The sequence below is a fragment of the Acanthaster planci genome, linkage group LG11, assembly GCF_054643075.1.
Source record: "Acanthaster planci isolate LZ-2023a linkage group LG11, COTS_SCS, whole genome shotgun sequence".
NCBI classification, from domain to species: Eukaryota; Metazoa; Echinodermata; class Asteroidea; order Valvatida; family Acanthasteridae; genus Acanthaster; species Acanthaster planci.
In genome coordinates, this window is record NC_141787.1 from 6274794 (window position 1) to 6293980 (window position 19187).

A 19187-nucleotide genomic window follows, 5' to 3' on the forward strand; every position below is an offset into this window, starting at 1 on the left:
CGCCGGCCATGTGTGTATGTAAACAAACTTAAGTGGGATTTATTTAAATGAGTGGAAGTTCCTCATGACCCCAAGAAAAGGAGATAAACCATTTTGGGTTAAACTTGCCAAATTAAAATGGTTCCAAAGGCTCGGTGAGTTTTAATTTTATGACCGCCATCTGTGGTGAATGACCATTTTAACTTTTACCGTGTTCTGCAGAGGTGTTTGAACCTGCTTTGTACTTGACGGCAGTACCATATTTTGTCATGAAAGCACACCCACCACCACTTTTCTTGTTAGTATTGTTTCTATCATGTCAATAGACATTACAACCAGGTACATATGCAGCAAGGTATGAGACGGAGAGAACCCCCCCTGTTTTGTGTTGGTCGTTGTCTCGCAGGAATCTGGGGAGTTCCTTTCAGACATCTTGGGGGATGTGTTAAGTAACAATAGTCAACAATAGAATGTGTATAGGGATTGGACATGTTGGGGGGTGCCCCTTGGTCTCATTTCTTGCTGGGTATACAAGAATGGATCTATAGCTTTGTTAAATTTTTTTTAGTGGGCTATGAGAGATTGTGCGTTCCATTGTAAACTAATTCTATGTAAATATTCATGATGATGTTTTTGGATTGCCTTGGGGGAATGACATTTTGCTAGGTAAACTACATGTACATGTATGTAGTTGCTTGTGTTCCCATCTTCATTTGGTGTGATTTTGCCATATTCTGTTTTCCTTGCACCAGTTGGTGACTGCGACGCTGTTCTATGTCAGTTCTATGTCAATTCTTCTTTCTTGGTGTGGATTACATGTACATGTATACAACACCTAGAACTTTACTTGTCTTCATCAAAGCTCGCACTGACATGCCTTATTTCTGAATACATGCAAAGCACATGTTTGTCTATACATGACACATGTGGAATGGCTTTGGGCCCTAATTATAACCTTATTAGGATGTGTACATGTATATCCAAATAGTCAAATTTATGCAAATTAGTAAAAAACAAAAGTGAAGCCTACATGTATTTGGTACTTTTACAAAATGTTGGGGCCTCATATCCATGTATGCAAATGAGGTGGTAGTGGTTTCTGTACACTGTAAAAGCGTTGCGTTGCCAGCAATGCAGGGTTCTGACAGTGTCGGACATACATGTACACTGTACATGTACAGGGTGTCAGACGTGCACAATTGATTCCATAATTTTTGAGTATTTGAAAAAATAATTGGGGGAGTTAAGCCGATGTGTAGAAAGAATTAACTCATTGTGCTTTGTATTGTAAATTTTGCATTCTTTTGCTAAAGTTTTCACTGAAGGGATAAAAAACTATGTAATTTTGGTGTTAGACATACAGTACATGTACTGTACATAGGAAAAGTGTTATAAAATAAGACATTACATAGAATTTCAAAAAGAAAATGAAAATTCATTTCTCTCATTGCTTACTTATTGGGGCACTCTTCAAACTGTAACAAAACTGGAACAAAAAATTATCAGGCTGAAAAACAGAAAATCTTTCAGAGGGGAAATATTTTCCCCGATTTCTCAGTATTTAAAACCAATTTTTCAGTATCATATAAAAGCCAAATTCTTGAATGTTGTTAGAAATGAAGTATGTTTCATAAAAGTATACACCATAAGCTTCAACATGATATATAATTTGGCCCAGAGGTTGATGTTTCTGTGGAACTGCCCATTAACAAGTTTGGCATCTACTGTACATATGTAGGAAATTGATGATGACTAGTGTACTGATAGGTTGCCTCTTGATACATGTATTTTGGCTCTGGGTAAAGTGTACATGTAGGTTGGGATATTTGTGGAGGTCTGAGTCTGTGTAGACATCACTGTGTGATGTGTTTTGGTCATTTACGGCGTTTAGTTTGTTTAGCTTTTAGGTTGTGATTCATTCTGAGCTTGACTAATTAATCTGTCTAGTGGTGATCTAGGTTGATCATTATTATTGAGAGGGTCATTATGGGATATTGGTTTAGACTGTGACGGTTGGTCCCATGAGGTTTCTGATTCCATTTCATCGTCCATTTTGAGCCAAATTTAGTCCTAAATGGGCTTAGAAAGTGGGAATATCGATATTATTAATACCTCCTGATTTTGAGATACTGTATCTCGCCAAAAGGATCACAAAGTAGAGGAAGGGTTGTCACTGGGTGACAGATTTAACATTTTCCACGCACTCTTGAGCATCCAGTGATTATGTCAGATCATGGTGAGACCATACATGTACATTTGTATGTCATTCCCAGAAGGATTCACTTAACCAATCCCTGCAACTCACGTCCAAAGGTTTAACAATGTACATGTACATCTCTCACTGTTTTTTTATGCTGTTTTCTCAAAGTGGCACCCAATGGAATTATTTTTTTTCTGCCTTACATAGGTTGTCTTCAATAGTGTACTAAGATACCGGGTACTGTCATTGCTGATCAAGGGATTCCAAGAAACTTTGTACTTACAGCTGGGGATTTTCCATGCTATGACTTATACTAAAAGCACTTTCTCTGAGAAACTTTTAATTGTAAAGTACATGTACATAACGGCAATTTCCTCCAGGGTGACATCATATGCAGCAGTGTTTTTTGGTCAAAGGTGCATATCATTACTAATTTCTGAGAAGTGTTTTCTGGAAATTTCTAAATACTGAATTATTTTTATCAGGTAATTGGTATAGAAATTTCCTTGTTGATGGGTAAGGATGTGTGGGAGAATTTCTGAAAATATTGAGGCATACCAAAAATTTGTAACTAAAGGAAAAAGAAAATCTGATTTAAGATAAAAATGATTTTTAAATTGTTATTATTTGAATCAAATAAGTAGCCAACCTGTCTTTGTAGCATTCATTTGTTTCACTTTCTTGCCAAAGTAGTGGATTGCTGGCAAACTCTGGCAAGCTCATTGACCCTCTTGATTCAAATTCAGTTCTGACCTGCTTACAACAGCAACGTAATATATCTAGGCAGGGAACAGACACTGCTTGGACAATGCTCTTTGTTCTGGTCTGTTGCATTGTTAAGGCCAGTGCTGCTCAAATCTTTAAAGAAAACATGCAGATGATCTCTGGTGGTGAAATTTGTCTTACAACTGAAACATCTACATGTACATGTCCATGTGTGTAAACTGAAGGTCAAAGAGCCTGTCCTTTCATTTCCAGCAAACTTTCTCAAAAAGAAGTGACTTTTTATCACATGTGGCATGTCAGTCTATTTCTTGATGTGAAATTGATGTGTCCAGTTGCCATCTGTAGCATGCATAAAAATAACAGATTTTGAAATTAATACGGTTCCCAAGATCCCCATTTGGGTAAGGGGGAGGTTAAAGCGTTTATGATACCAGCGGACCTGTAATGTGCTACGCGCGCGGCATTTGGCTCATTCCCAGCAGTGGCAGCAACCCCAACCAATCAGATGCTGCATACGTCACGCTGGCTGACGTCACTCTTCTCCTTCATCAAATGCCAAGACCCGCCCCGCCTAGTGCACCACTGAGTCAAGATACCCCGAGCCGGGCAATTCTTTGTCGGGCTGCGAGGAGCCTCTTGGGCTTTAACACCACTGGGGCTTCAAACCACCGAAGCCCATTTGAGGCTTGGGCTTTCAACTGGGCATCACCTGGTCATCGGACCTTATCTCTCCTGGTCCTCCCACCCAGAACTCTACAGTTCCCGCTGACTTTGACCGAGAATGCTCCCAGGTGTTCCGCCGCCCACCGCCCCGTTTACTGACTCTGTTGTCGGGTCACCTGCTACAGGGAAATGCAAACGTTCCCCCTCTTCATCGAGTTCTTCGAAATCTAAGAAGAAACACCACTCTGATCAGAGGCCTAATTCTGAGCAGTGGATGTCGGCCTTTCTATCCATTAATGAAGCCCTGACTTCTATCGTTTGTCCTGTAGATGACAGACCACCACCAGCCTCCATTACTCTGGACCCGTTCCTGGTAGACCAGACCCTTCCACTTCCTTCGGCTGCAGGTCAACATGACACGGGACGGGGTTCTACACCAGACTTGCAACAGCAGGGCATTTCCGAGCTGTCAGAGTGGGGCCCCCCCACGAGGGCACCGCGCCTCAGAGCGAGGTACGGCTCTGTCTCCGGCTGCACAACGAGCATTTTCTTTGGACGAGGATGAAGTTGGCTCCGTCAATACCCTCACTCCGTCTGAGGGCCGCCTCTGGCTCCTTCAGTGGGACATGATTCAAGTGCTCGGCCTGCCATCAGCCAATCCGCCCAAAGACGACTCTAGCCACGGCTCGTTCAAACACCGTGCAGCTCAAAAGGAGTCTATGGGACCTATTTTTCCTGAACTCCTGCTTGATCGCTCATTTGTAGAAATCTTCAAGTCCCTTGTTAAGTCAAAGCAATGGTGTGCCCTTCCTAAACGAGCGACAGCATTTTATCATTTCCCTCGAAGATTTCAAGAAATTTCTGTCTGTTCCAGACCTTTTCGACGCAGCCAAAGACAAAATCTCTGCTGATTCAGGAAAACCGTCTGCTAAGGCACATACTAGGATACAGACAGGTCCCTGCTGGAATCCACGTTCACAAAGCTCGACAAAGCTTCCCTCTTCGGGCTCCGCTGCATGGCCTTTCTTCTCCTTTTGTCGGAATACATCGCCCCTGCTTGCGAAGAAAATTCCCCGGTCTCTCCAAATTTTGCAGCCCTTGCACTTCATGGCCTTGACAAAGGACTGAATACTACATTCGAACAGTCTGCTCGAATATCCTGTCTGGCAACTTCAACAGAAAGATCCAACGCCCTTGATGTGATGCATATTCCCTACGAGGGAGTTAAATCTCGCCTTCAGCAATTGCCGCTATTTGGAGAAATCGTTTTCGCCGGCAAGTGTGCTGGATCGATGCGACCAAGAAAATATCCTTCCGCGAGCCACCGTCTTTGATTTCGCAGCAAACTCAGCAACGTAATGCCAGCCAAGTCGGGTCCACTTTAAGCCAGACTTTTTCGATGTATCGCCTTTTCGCTGGCCTCTTCAATGATGAAACCAATGCCGGGCCTCATCCCGCGTCATTTCCAAGGTGAGTCAAACCTTCCAGCGCCGCAGAAATTCATCGCGCGCTCCCCGTTCGTTCGGGGGACGTCGCAGATGACTGCTTCGTTTTGCCTTCAGTGACCGCCGTTTCTTAACCCGTTTGTGCCACCTTCAAATGTTCACGGGGCTCTGGAAAAACATCACCTCGGACAGCTGGGTCCTTTCAACTCTCGCCCTTGGATATTCTCTCGAGTTTACAAGCACCACGTTGTCCAAGGCGATACTATGTCCGACTCCTGTTCCCCACAGCAAGGACCAATGCGTGGCACTGGAGTCGGAGATAAATTCCCTTCAAAAACGGGCTATTGTTCATGTTCAACCCGACCAGCTGGGAGTGGGGTTCGTTTCAACATTCTTCCTCACACCCAAGAAGGGAACAGACAACTGGCATCCTATCATCAGCCTGAAGTCATTGAACAAATTCATACATGCATGTCCAAAGAAGTTTCGTATGGAAATTATCTCGACAGTGGTACACTCCCTACCGTTTCTGTTCCATTCCACACTAAATGTGGGGGAGGAATTTGACACCTCCACGGCTGTGTCAACATGGGAGGAGGAGGAAAGAATAGGAAGCATCAGGAGGACCAAGCAGGGTGCAGGAAGCCTCTGCCATCCAATCAAACAAGGGCCCAGGGTTTAGCGCCCACAGCTTCTGCATCAGCACAGCTGCTGCCGCGGCCATGAATGGCATCCTGTTGTCACAGACTAAGACCCTGGGATGGTGAAAAACCCTAACCCTAACCCCCACACTCACTTATACTCCTCCGAGTATGACGTCTGCTCCTTTTTTTGTTTGGGTTTTGGGGACAGTATTTTCTACCGAGCAGCATCACACATGGGTCACATAACTTCTCTTGGAATCCTCACACGGGGAGCCAGAATATCCTCACTCCTTCCATATGTCAAAGCCCAGCTTCAACACACACCTGTACCTGATGTGTTGGTGGTCCACTTTGAGACTAGTGACCTCTTCACCACGCCGGTGAAAGAGATCTGGGAGAGGATGGAGGAGGGCCTCAAAGGCATTCGCCATTTGCTCCCTAACACTACCATCATATGGTCAGATATTCTGTTGCACCTTTTTTACTATGGCCTGGAGCGCCCTGGAGTTGGCCGGAGAAATGTCAATGCCCTTAATAAATATGCCCATAGGCTGTGTAGACACCTAGGGAATGCCCCTGCCTTAGTTCACTCTGACAGCATAAACCCTAGCCAACATTGCATTTTCTGGCGGGATGGCTTACACCTCTCCCAGCTAGGCAACAAATTGTTCTGCTAGAAGTTAGTCGCTGCTAAAACTTTCTTCAAACACAACCCTGGGCCATCCTCCATCCTCCCCCCATTTCCAAGCCCTAGCCTTTGTATAATACATTTATATGCATATATCCATGTAAGTGGGGGGGTGTTGCTGGCTCGAGTACAAAGAGGGGTGTGGGCAAGTTTCAAATGTTGGAACTTGTTTGGCATGAGTCATGTCCTGTTCTGGGCCTAAAAGCCCCAATCGCAGGGTGGCCTCTCCCCTGCGGCCCCCTGTACCTTTGGGGGGGTTGGGGTGGGGGCAAACTTACCAGTGTCTCAGTCACAGTCTCTCGGTTACTGGCCACCAGTTAAAGGTTCGGCGTCTCCTGCCCGTTACACATGCATCACAAAATCTGGCATTTCTTGCCCGTTACTTATGCGTTATTAAATCCGGCATCTCTTGCCCATGATGCTATGAAGAAGTTCTTTTGTGATAGTGGTGCTGTGTTGTTAGCACTGTGTACTTAGCTAATAACTATATTGTTGCCTTTACATTTGTATGATTTAAAGTGATTATGGGGCCCTATGGCAATATCTTTAAATCTATAACATTTTGCATTTGTTATCTCAAGTTGTGGCTGCAATAAACCCATGGGGAGGAAAGGCTGAAGTGTACCTAAGATCTGTGTTCCTGTGTCCTGTCAACTTCTCTGGGACAATACCATTATTCTGGTACCTGGACAATACATTTATGAGACTACGTGTACTTCCTTGTCTTTGCATTGAGTGGCACTGCCACTCACTGGCTAGGAAAAACTCACCCTGATGTAAGAATGAGAAACATACTGTAGGTCTGCTCCATGCAATATACAGTAAACTCCGGCTAAGTCTGCACTCTTGGGACTCAAGAAATTATGACGACTTAAGCAAATGCTGACTTGTGTTGTAAGTCGCCATTTTGCCGATTTACAATCAGGCAATCTTTGGGCAGGGAACCAGACTATGTTTAATAAGGCGACCCCCACAAATGGACAGAGTGCATGCATGTACATGTAGCACCAGAGGGATTACTGGTATTGATGTACTCATGCTGGCCGATTATGCACCACGGCCTGTGCTGCTAATAAACAGACATCAGTGGGACTTGTTACTTGACACTTCTTGGCAACTGCGCTGAAGGAAACTGATACCGAAGCACAAATTTTGACATATACAAAGGAATTTTTGTGGTTTTGTGGAAAAGGGACTTAGAAAAACATGCCGACTGATACGAAATGACTAAGACGATATGACGAGGTACGCGATGCCTACTTAGTCGGAGTTTACTGTAGCTACTGTATACCCCAGACAGGGCTGTCCACATGCAAAAGAATTACCCTTACAAACCAACAGCTTTAGAGATCGGTAACAAATCTTCCAAAGGATCGTCAACATACCCGTCCTTTACCAACTCTGATTTCCATCCACCGTGCCTTGTAAACAATCTGTCAGGCACTTCTGCTTGGGCAGCAGCTGTTGCTCACCTGGATTGGAGGCTATGCAAGCCAAAAATCTTAATATCTGCTACAAACAAGACTAAAGCCTCAACGATAATTTCCCTTACACTTGAATCCGAGTGTGGCTGATTAATACCCCTCAATTTGTACCCGCCTTTAATGTTTGACAGAGCATGAAAAATAAAGGCGTCTGATTCAGAAATTTCAGCTGTGGATAAATATTTCTGTATTGAACAACTCTACCGTCCTATACATGTACCTAGAATCTGTCTTATTTATGACTATTTGTCTACCCTCTCAATACTGGTCAGTTGTGCTTGACAGAATGAGCAGAGTAAAACCCTCCTAAATAAAAGAAATGTCACGTTCATAATGTGGGGTGGTGATACCCTACGGTGGTGGGGTACGCTTAAGTTTTAAGTTAGGTATTGATCGCTTCAGCAATTAAGATACTCCAAATAAAGGTCAATAATTGGCACAAAAATTATTCTCACTGTATATTAGAGTTGATTTATTTCTATTTGAAATCAAGTTGAGAAATTAAGGACTGTCCCAATATTTTCAAGATACAACGCAAAAATACATCTTGAAAATAGTTCGCGGTTCGCGGTACCCGCTGCTTCATTTGACTCGGACCGGCCAGCCGATCCCGGCAAGCTCGGTGGTCGAGTGGTTAAGACATCTGCACTAGTAAGCAGGAGGTTGTGGGTTCGAGTCCCACCCGAGTAAGCTTGTGGGGTTTTTTTCGCAAGCTCTCGGACAAGCACTGAGCATACAGTGCTTATTAATATACTTTGGGTAAGGGCAAACCTGTTATATATAATTAACATCTCCCCAACGCAAAAATACATCTTGAAAATAGTTCGCGGTACCCGCTGCTTCATTTGACTCGGACCGGCCAGCTGATCCCGGCAAGCTCGGTGGTCGAGTGTGTAAGACATCTGCACTAGTAAGCAGGAGGTCGTGGGTTCGAGTCCCACCCGAGTAAGCTTGTGGGTTTTTTTTCGCAAGCTCTCGGACAAGCACTGAGCATACAGTGCTTATTAATATACGTTGGGTAAGGGCAAACCTGTTATATATAAATGTCCCAATATTGAGATTGAGAAAATTTACACAATTGCGGATACTAATAAATGGAGTTGGCAATGATATGGATTGATTGACCAGTTAAGAAAAAAATTTATGCTGTGTGACATTGAAATGTCTCCCTAATGACCAATGTATCCCTAATGTTGAAAAATTTACCACAAAATGTCTCCCAAGTGACCTATTTGGCAATATTAAAGGATAGGCTAAAGGATAAAAGGGCCTGGTGCAACCTGCTCTCTCTACAGAGTTCAGCTGTGTAAAGACCAGACAATAAAACAATTCAGTATATGTAATAGTCATTGAGTCCAAACATGAAATAGTCGTTATGCTTCGTGCATGGCCAAACTTTCCACAAAACTTTCACGACAATTCAACTAACGAATTCAGTTCAAATGGCAAATTTTTGAACTGACTTGTAGCCCACACTTGGCTCACACGTACATGTACTACGAGACAAAGCTGTCAATGCGAACAGGCCAGAACTGTGCATAACGGTAAATGAATGATAAACGTTGCAAAACGTTTAGGACAAAATTGAACTTACGTTTTGACAGAGCAAACTCCTGCTAGAGAAAGGCAAATTGTCACGTACGCCACAGCGAAGTACATGTACGTCTCATAAGCGTAGTGTACAAGAATACCTTCATGTCTGGTACAAACTAATGGACTAGAACCCATTGTAGCAGACTAATATTGATGAGGATATGGTTAATTTATGATTATGACCATGAACAACCGCTGGGGCCACTTTACACAAAATGCAACGGTTTAAATATTATGTCAGGACTGTGTTGAACGAGTAGGAACACTCAAGGTTTGTGAGAAAGTGCGTGGTGTGGAAACCTGAGAGAACCCTAGAGTTAACAAAGTCTGACCACCACAGAAACGTGAAAAAGCTTGAAATGAGCAAGTTCACTAAATCGGAAAAAACTGTTTATGCCGAAAGACATATTGTAACTGATCTCAAGGTCATAAGATCTGCCTCTTTGTTTGCATTATACAAGTAAGAATCTATCATTCCTTCAGAACTGAAGCTACATGTAGGTACCAGCCTTTTCTAGGCCTTCTAAAGTAAACTTTACGAGTGAAAAGACCGTGGGATCGTCAAGTCCAGCCATTTTGTGTGCCCAAGATATGGATGTTACCTCCTTAATAATTGGTGCTGGGGAATTACACTTTTTACTTAAATGAGTTAAACAATCAAAGGGGTCTGCGTTTATGTGCTTTTTCTATTCCCCAGCCCAATCTAACCACTGTAAGAAAGCTCCCAAGTACAGCTTCCCTTTCCTCCCTTACATGTAAATGTAAGTCCAGCAATACACTCAGAAGTTTAGCTGCTAAATTCCTCAATTCTGGTGATTCCTCTTCCATTCTTGAAGCCCAAATATTATTGCTGAATACTGTATGATCTGCACAGAGATAACTAAACTGTCATGATCCGCACAGAGACAACAAAACTGTCATGATCTGCACAGAGACAACAAAACTGAAATTATTACTATTTTTAATTTAGACATATGAGAAATCTATCCCTAATGCAAGTATTTCACTTTGAGTAATATTCTCTGTAAACTTAACATTGCCACGTCTTCCGGGGACAAATATCGGCCAGTTTCTAGGAATTTCATATGCTAGTTGTACTGGTTTCCCTAGATTATAACCATCTGGGAATAAGATCGGCCAGTATGGTGCCAAAACCAGCATGGGTTAAAGTGCCAACTGCCTTGGTACTTTCCATGCACTTGATAACTCTGGGTGTCAAGGCGATTGGGGGTACAACCCAATTGTTTTCTTTTTTCCAGTCTACAGTGAAAGCATCTACTGTTTTACAACCTGGATTATGGTATCTAGAGTTAAACCTTGCGACTTTTTTATTGTAATAAGTGGCAAACCTGTCAACTGTATGAGGCCTCCACAAAAAATGAGAATACAGTACTTGATCGGATATACCCCAGTTGTCCTGATCCATGTGCCCACTTAGCATATCAGCTTTTTGGTTCGGGGACCTTGAAATCCACTCCATATCTATGCGAATATTATTACTCCAAAATGCTCAGGCCTATCTCCTGAAGTTCAGGGTTCATACTTCCATGTGCTGCTATTCGCACAACTGCTTGGTTATCTGTAAACCACTTAGTCCGGCGGTTGGACAGTTTACACACAAACGACTTGAGAACTGAGTCAACTGCTTTGAGTTCTTTCCATGTGGAACTCTTCCTAGACAGACTACTGTACTGTCCCAAGATTCCTGGGCCTTATCATTACCCAACGTTACTCTACCACATAGCCACTATAGCCCTTGTTTAATTGCTTCAGATTACAATATACCTTGTTTTATAGCAGTAATTATCCTGTAGGGAATTCCGATGGTACCTAAACTGAGATTGATGTCATATCCAAGCCATTCTTATTGTCTGCCGGATCCCAAATACTTTTCTGAACATTGGGAACAAATCTATACCGGATGATATCTGAGGGAACCTGTGTGTGTGTTCTTGCGCTCTTTGCCGGTAGATACAAACCCAAGCCCATCGTCAAGAAAAACTACATGTATGATTGATTTTCTTTCACCCCTTCACTTCTTAACTTGCGGGCAACTTACTTTGATGAAAATATAAAATGCACCTGATAGGTCAAATGGCCACTGCCTAAATTGCTAGAAAGGTAACAATTTGCCATTTTCCAAGCGAAACCGAGAAATTCTCGATGGGGTGGACAACTATCTACATGGTGGTAGCCCGATTTTAATTCTTACGTGAACATGTGCCCACCTTTCTCAAGGAAGAAAAGTGCAATATATTATTGACCATTCTAAAGCCTAGGATGAGCTGTTTCTTGCTATTGGTCTGGATAGATATATGTACTGTCAGTGGATTCTCAACTCTGAGCTTACTCTGAAACACTTTTGTGGTACCTATATGCTGATATACTGATATTAAACTCAGAAAATGCCTCTGAAACAAAATCATTGTTTTTTTTTAGTGGAAAACATTTCAGGAGGATCACAGGTTCATGGCAATACCGTACATAACCTTTGTTCACTACATTGGAAACAAATTCTGGTGGGTGTATCAGATCCGAAAAGGCCTTTTGCTTTTTAAGACAACCATCAACCCTTTTGGAAAAGATTGATGCCTGGATTTTCTTCATATTCATTGCAACTGTCAACAACATCAAATTGAATAGAATCAGAATACAACTCAACATCAGAATTTCTGGCAGCTTGATTTTCTGCAAGGGTAATCTTGTCATCATCTTGGTGTGCAGCCAGTTTATGCTCCTTATACTCCGTAACTATGGCCCAACCGTACATGCTGGAATCAGCCACATGAATCAACTTCTGTCTCTTGTTGATGGTACTGGACAATGTTGCTTTCACGACCGACAAGGAGGGGTTGTCAGCACCTAACTGGTCTGCTGCAGTTTGAACCAAGTCTTTGACTTGCTTAGAAAATACTAAATAATGCTTAGTATATCCATGAATAAAATTCGGGTGAAACAGCGACAATGGAAGTAAAGGAATTCAATCTTTATGAAAAGATAAAGTGTGTCTAGCCTGTGCCAGACCAATGTGAAGTGAATCTCCTATACCCAGCGCACCCCCACAAGGGTATGCTACATGCACCACTGAAACCTCCACAACACATTTCTCCGCCATTCCACAGCTGTACATTCCACCCTTTATTCTCGAAGAAAACAAATATATTCTAATATATATTCTAATTCTAATATCCGGTCACTTTCTTTGGTATATGTTCATCATAAATGGGAGTGTTCTTTTGATGACCTTGATAAAGTTTTATATTTGGAAGTACATGTAACTGGTTTTTCCTTTAATAAACTTCCTGACTGAAATGTTGGGTTTCTGGAAAAGTAAGGAGATACCAGTGTATTAGCTGTTTGGTTGAATACAGGGTACATGTACATGTACATGTGTGTGTAAATCATTCACAATCAGATGATTAAAGTTGTTTTTCTTTTGTTGCTTTTCAGGCACTGCGGTGAGAACGCTGGTCTACTGACACCATTGTGCTGTCTTGAGAGGGAGCCAGCAGATAGACCACGCCCAGCCATTCCACTTTGTCACTCATCTGGTGGTCACTAAAGGACACCATTCAGGTTGATGGGGTGTGCTGATGAACAGTTGACCGACGGAGCAGGAAATTCATTAAGGCAGTAAAGGGGTGAGTTTCTATCAGGCCATTTTTGTCTTGTCTCAAGAAAGCTTTATGTCGCTGTGATACATGTGCATGTGCACAGCCATGTTTATTTGTTGCATACTCACTGAATTCGAATTCACACCATGTACATGTACTTATATCTGATTAAAGGGAAGCCAAATGAATTAGTTTCTATTTTTAATTTTGAAAATATTCAACTATTTTTCAACTTTATATTTACCACTTTTCAAACCCTGACTCTAAATACATGTACATGTACATGTAAGTACCAGTTTGCATGTACATGTATGACTGTGGATGTCATATATTATTTCATATTGGTTAGTTTCAGGTCAGAAGAACAATGTCTAATGTTAGTGTTTTTTCTTGTATTGTTCCAAACTCAATATTGTAACCGTACTTTAAGGAGAAATACAGCGAAAGGGTACAATGGAGTATCAATGTACATGTACATACATGTACACATACATTGTATGTACTTGTACAAGTACATGTACATGTACCTTGAATTGTGTGTATAGCACTTTCTATTGGCTGTAGAGGAAAGGACAAACACTGAACTTGTTTTTTTTTTCTTCTTTTTTGGCCTGCTGTCTCGGCATTTATTTTGATATCATCTACTGTTTCTTTAGCTTCCAATGGTGACATCATAATCATATCTTCATTGTCCGTCTTCGTTTCGGCATCTGGTTCCTACTCTCATGGCTTCTGTTCGGTTTCAGTGACACCCACACATATGCATTCAAGTATGTTTTCATTCATTTGTTTTTCATTTTGTTTCATGCTCAAACTAACCTTCTCACATACCACTTCAGCATGTTGGCATGGAAGGTCTTGACTGTACCATCGCCAAGATCTATACGGTAATCAATGTTTCTGACTTCGGCTAGTAAAGGGGAAGGACCATTCCACCATAGTAATAGTTTGTTTTGATCAGTATGTAGGAATAGTAATACGAGGTCACCGCCATTGAAACTTTGGGCTCAACTTTTTGCATTGTAGTAGTGTTTGTTCATATCTACCGACGTTTGCAAATTCTGCTGTGCGTTTTCCCATGTCTTTTCTAGACGCTCGCAGAGATTGAGAACATGTTGGTGTGTAGTTTTAACTTTGGGACTTTCAACTTTACCCGTCCAAAGTTCGTGTAAGATAGCTATCGGACTATGGACAGTGCGACTGTAAAGTACTTCGAAGGGTGCAAATTTCAAGCTTGAGTGAGGGGTTTCATGATATGCGAAGAGGAGAGGTCCAGGATAGCGATCCCAATCGCGCAGCTTTTCTGCGCGAAGCTGTTTCAACATCAGTTTAAGTACACCGTTCATGCGTTCAACCAAACGGTTGCACGAAGGATGCAATGGAGTAGTGGTCATCTGTTTTATCGACAAGAGCCTACTCGTTTCTTTCATGAGATCTGATGTAAACTGTGATCCCTGATTGGAAAGGGTTTCAGTTGGGAAGCCGACTTGTGTGAATACATCGATCATGGCATCTACATGTACATATACATGTACATGTACTACCCTGGTACATGTAGTTTCAATACTACTGGTAGGTAGAGCAACGGCTTCTGGATGCTGCGTAATCAATCAGGGTCAATATGAAACAATGGCCTCTGTCAGATTTGGGATGAAGGGGGCCTGTAATGTCCACAGCCACACGTTTAAATGGCATATCTATAAGGGGCATATCTCCCAGTGGTACATGTACCTTGGTCACTTTGCCTTTGGAATAGTCCATTGACATACACTGTATGTCGTAGGAACGACAATATCGGGTGATATCTGCCTGACACCCTGGCCAAAAGAATTCGCTCATAACCTTATCACACGTTTTCCTTGCTCCGTGGTGTCCACCCAGGATGGTTTAGTGAGCTACTTTAATTACATTGATGGGTATTTAATAGGAACTACGGTACAAGTTGAGGACACGCCTCTCCATATTGGACAGTGGGGGATTCGAACTTCCCATACAACGCACCGTTAAGCCAGTAGAAAGTGGAAGTTGATCCGTATTTGTTGTATTTCTGATTGCCCTTCTCTGCAAGTTCTCATATGCACCTGTATGGGCCAACAACGGATCATTAGCTTGTTTGTTCATAATGTCAGATTTCGAGATGTCTGGAATACTGTACTTTCAGGTACCTTATGTTTCCTTAATGGTCTATCCTGCGCAGCTCGTTGTGCTTGCGTCATTACTGCACATCACATAGTAGCAACGCTCCTGTGGTCTATCTCCAAATTGAGTGTTTGATGAGACACCACATTGCCAGAGCAGGTCAGGATTATTCGGTGATCTGACGCCTGTTATGTTACAGTACCTAATATGATGTAGTACACTTGTTGTCTCTTGCAAAGCGCGTCAGTTCAGCCAACGAAATAGGGTGAGTCTAATTTAATTCTTGCAATCTGGAGATACGCGAACAGTCCAATCGACAAGAATACACCACTTTTCGGCACCAGTGAGTTGTTCATCGGGAACAAGGTCATGTTTTATGACTACTTACATGTACAGTAGCTACAGCCGCTGTCGCATAGAACTTAACATTTGATGTCGTTAACCCAATCCATCTGTGACTGGTATCGTAGAACAATCCGAGTTTTTACACGCCACGCTCATTACGGGGAGTCCGTATCCGCACGTCAATGTGGCATAACCGTCTTGCGTACAACATTCACCGAGCCGGGTGAAATCAGGCAAGGTCAATATATGTAAGCTACAGTTTCCGTTGCACTAGTTGGACCACTTTCTCTAGATTTCGTGGCTTTCTGTGTGTTTTGCCCCATATCACATTCAGCCTCAAAATGGCCAGTAATTGCTGAAGTTATCACGTTATAGTGACTTTCTCAATTTCTTTAAACTTACTGCAGCAATTATGCGCTATGTGACCTGGTTTGCCACATACAAAACATGTACGGGATGATACATCTCATGGTGTATTGGCGTTGGTGATACATGTAGGTTTCAATGATTTGCCAAACGACGCACTATGCGTCTGCTCTGATCTACATGTAGGAACCACCTACATGTATTTGAATAATGGCCACACAGTTTGCTGTTCACAATAAAGGGAGCAAAGCTGCCGTGAGCATCTGTATACTGCTCTGCAAATTGGGCCATTTCCATAACATTAGCCGGTTTATGCTCTTATAGGAAAAGAGCTAGATGTAAATGATCACTGCAACAATTCATGAACTGTTCCCGCAAGAGTAAGTCTTTCAGACCGTCATACATGTATGTCTTACATGTAGGTACACATGTGTTTTGGCCATCGCAATCCAACGCATCAGTAGGTTATCCAGAGGAACTGCAAAGTGTGGCTCACTTTCGTCTTTCTCAGGTTTTGCAAACCGAAATTTCTCTCTAAAGGCATGCTCATTCAGGTGGAATTGCTTGAGTAACAACTCCTTGAGCATTTTGTATTTGGCTGACTCATCTGAACTTAGCTGAGAATACACATTGAGCGCTTTGCCTTTCAGGAGAGCACTTAGATGTTTGGCCCACGAGTCGGGGTTCCATTCATGCATGGTTGTGTACCGTTCGAAGCGTTGGAGGTATGCATCCAAATTGTCATGCCTCTTGTGAAATACTGGTAATTTTGGAGTGCAGGGTTGTATTTTGACTTTGAATTGAGATTGTGCATCACTGTCTTTCGAGCTGTCACTTTGGATGGGTTGGTTTAATAATTTTGTTCTTGCGAGAAATGTTTTTTATTGGATTTGGTTTTCTTGGTTTTGGCTTTGCATATACCAGAGAAATAGTTTGATTCTCTATTGAATTTTTTCTTGCTATCTTTGTTTGATGAAGGTGGATAGGAATAGAAGTGGAGGATAGTGGGTTGTATTCCAGAGATAAGAGCAATATACATATAGCCAGCAACAATGCTTGTCAATCTCATTTGGAAGATGTGGTTACCTTGAAATTAGACTGTTTGGTTTAAGACATTCAGTATGGATGCCTCTTGAAGTTGGTTTGGTCATATGAAGTAGTCAAACAGTTGTTGGGCCGTGATGCAGTCTTAGTCTTGAAATTGCTCAGCAATAATTTGAAGAGCTGTTTGCCAGGTTCTTGTGAGCTGTTCCTCTGTGGTTGTTAGCTGACGTTGCTGCTCTTCTAGCTTACCTGTAGTCTACCGCCTGCAACCTACGCAGATTACCAACACGTGCATGTACGTATGCATTATTTCCTAGTCCATTACTTCCTTTCGGTATTTGTTTTCTGATTTTTTCGTGTAGCTGAATATTTCGGCGTCTTTGGTTTTTCGATTTTTCTTTACATTTTCTGTGTATTAGACAATTGAGTATCTCAAGAAAAATTTGGGTAGTCTTCAAGCCACTTCGAGTATTTGCCCGCTTGCGGGCCAGGGATCGCTTAAACAACAGGGACCATGGGACATTGGTTTCGGTCCTTGCTAATTCAGGGAATAGGACAGTGCGGTACCCTTACTTGCTCCAGTACTTTACTGTCGAGCACAAGAGTTTGCTCTTCGAGCATTGAGTGAAATTTGCAAACTGGTAGTGGCGGTACTGTTGTGATATTTGGTACTTATGCCGTGTGCCCACGGACCTTGAGATCCGATATCTCCGGTCCGATTCCGATCCATTACTGCCTTTGGGAGCAAAGTTGAGTCCGCCACTCGATGGGCCGCTCGGGTGACTCAAAACTTGGCACACCATAACAGACCTTGGTGTGCTGACCTGCGTTATATCCTGTATACTTGTATATAGAGCATACATGTACATGTAGCTCTCCCTGTGGGCCTTCATCAAGCTTTGAGTATCACTGGCCCCTATGCTCCACTACTGTCCTCTGGAGCATAGCTGAGGTTGTCATTTGGGGGGGGGATGGGTGCTTGGGCAGCTCAAAGCTTGGCATACCATAACAAACCTCAGTATTGCCGTAGCGCAGGGATTTCTTTGGTGAGTGGGTCTCTTCGAGCATTGAGCAACATGTCTGGCCCATTAAGCCTTGAAGGTTTTCATGATGAAAGAACTATATGAGTAAAATGATTGCGGTTACACCATGGATCAATCTCTTTCTTGAGTATATGTGGTTCTGAGAAGAACTAGGGAATAACTTCGAACAATGTACTCTGTCCATCTTCAGGAAACTGCAGGATTCTGACTATGAGTGGAGCTTATATGGTGTAGAGAGGGATCCAGATGTAGGGATTAGCTCGGTGAGGCGTTAAGGCGGGAACAGTGATGGCGGGAACAATGGATGCTGCACTGGATCCTGGTACTGCATGACCTGAATGTGTGCACATGAGCACAAAACTCATGACAGGAAGGGAGAGCTTGAAAAGTCATCAATAATCAAGCACTCCCACACTGAAGACCATCAGATCAACTGGAGCCAAGCTGAACTCATTACCAGCATCAAACGACGGTATCCCCGCCGCATCAGAGAAGCCATAGAAATCATCAAGCATGACACAGTTCCCCGAGACATCGACTTCAGCATCAGCAATATCTGGCGCCCCATCCTCACATCCCAGTCCAATGGGTCACCTGTACCCTAGGACTCCCAGTTAGGTTCCCCCCTTAGCATGCTTAGTTAGCCTATGGGTCTTCTCTACCCTTGGCACCCAGCTATTCACTCTCCCACTGCAAACCCCAACTGACACACTTGAGTCAGCACACACTCAGGTCATGCAGTACCAGGATCCAGCGCAGCATCCATTGTTTGGTATCCGCCTTGATTTGTGCATGAGTCTTCTATTTGCATATGTTAACATGGCGTATATACCAAATGCACCGATGGCGATACCTTCCCTTAATAGCCCCACAGGTGCCGAAATTGAACCCAACATGCCAGTTATTCCCACGGCTGCTGTCATTGTGCCCATTGCTTTGACTCCATATTCTATGTAACTTAGTGCGTTGAGTACCTTTTTATCTTTTGATACGTCATTTCTCTCGCATTGCCTTCGCCAAAATCTGTGCTTGGATGTCTTTGATCTTTTTGAGTCTGTAAAGTTTTGTTAGGTTCAGCTGTGACTCTTGCTCTCACTTTTCATGCTCTGGTAAGCCGCTAGGTATTTCAGGATGAAGCTTTAAAATCTCTGGAGACTTACTCATAGTTAAGGTTTCTTTTTAATTATGTGCTTTTAAAAAGTGCGTGTTTAAAA

General features: G+C 42.7%; 1 long non-coding RNA gene across 8 annotated transcripts in view; it reads left to right on the forward strand.

The window, feature by feature from the left end:
- The window catches only part of LOC147797278 (uncharacterized), a 44345-nt gene that overhangs the window by 4122 nt on the left and 21036 nt on the right, over positions 1 to 19187 (forward strand). For 6 of the 8 annotated variants that reach the window (XR_015427229.1, XR_015427223.1, XR_015427225.1 and 3 more), the window contains exon 2: positions 12873 to 13063. This is a non-coding gene — a long non-coding RNA (uncharacterized LOC147797278). Of the gene's footprint in view, positions 1 to 12872; positions 13064 to 13692; positions 13807 to 19187 lie in introns of all 8 variants that reach the window. The other 2 variants (XR_015427227.1, XR_015427226.1) reach the window with 1 other exon arrangement.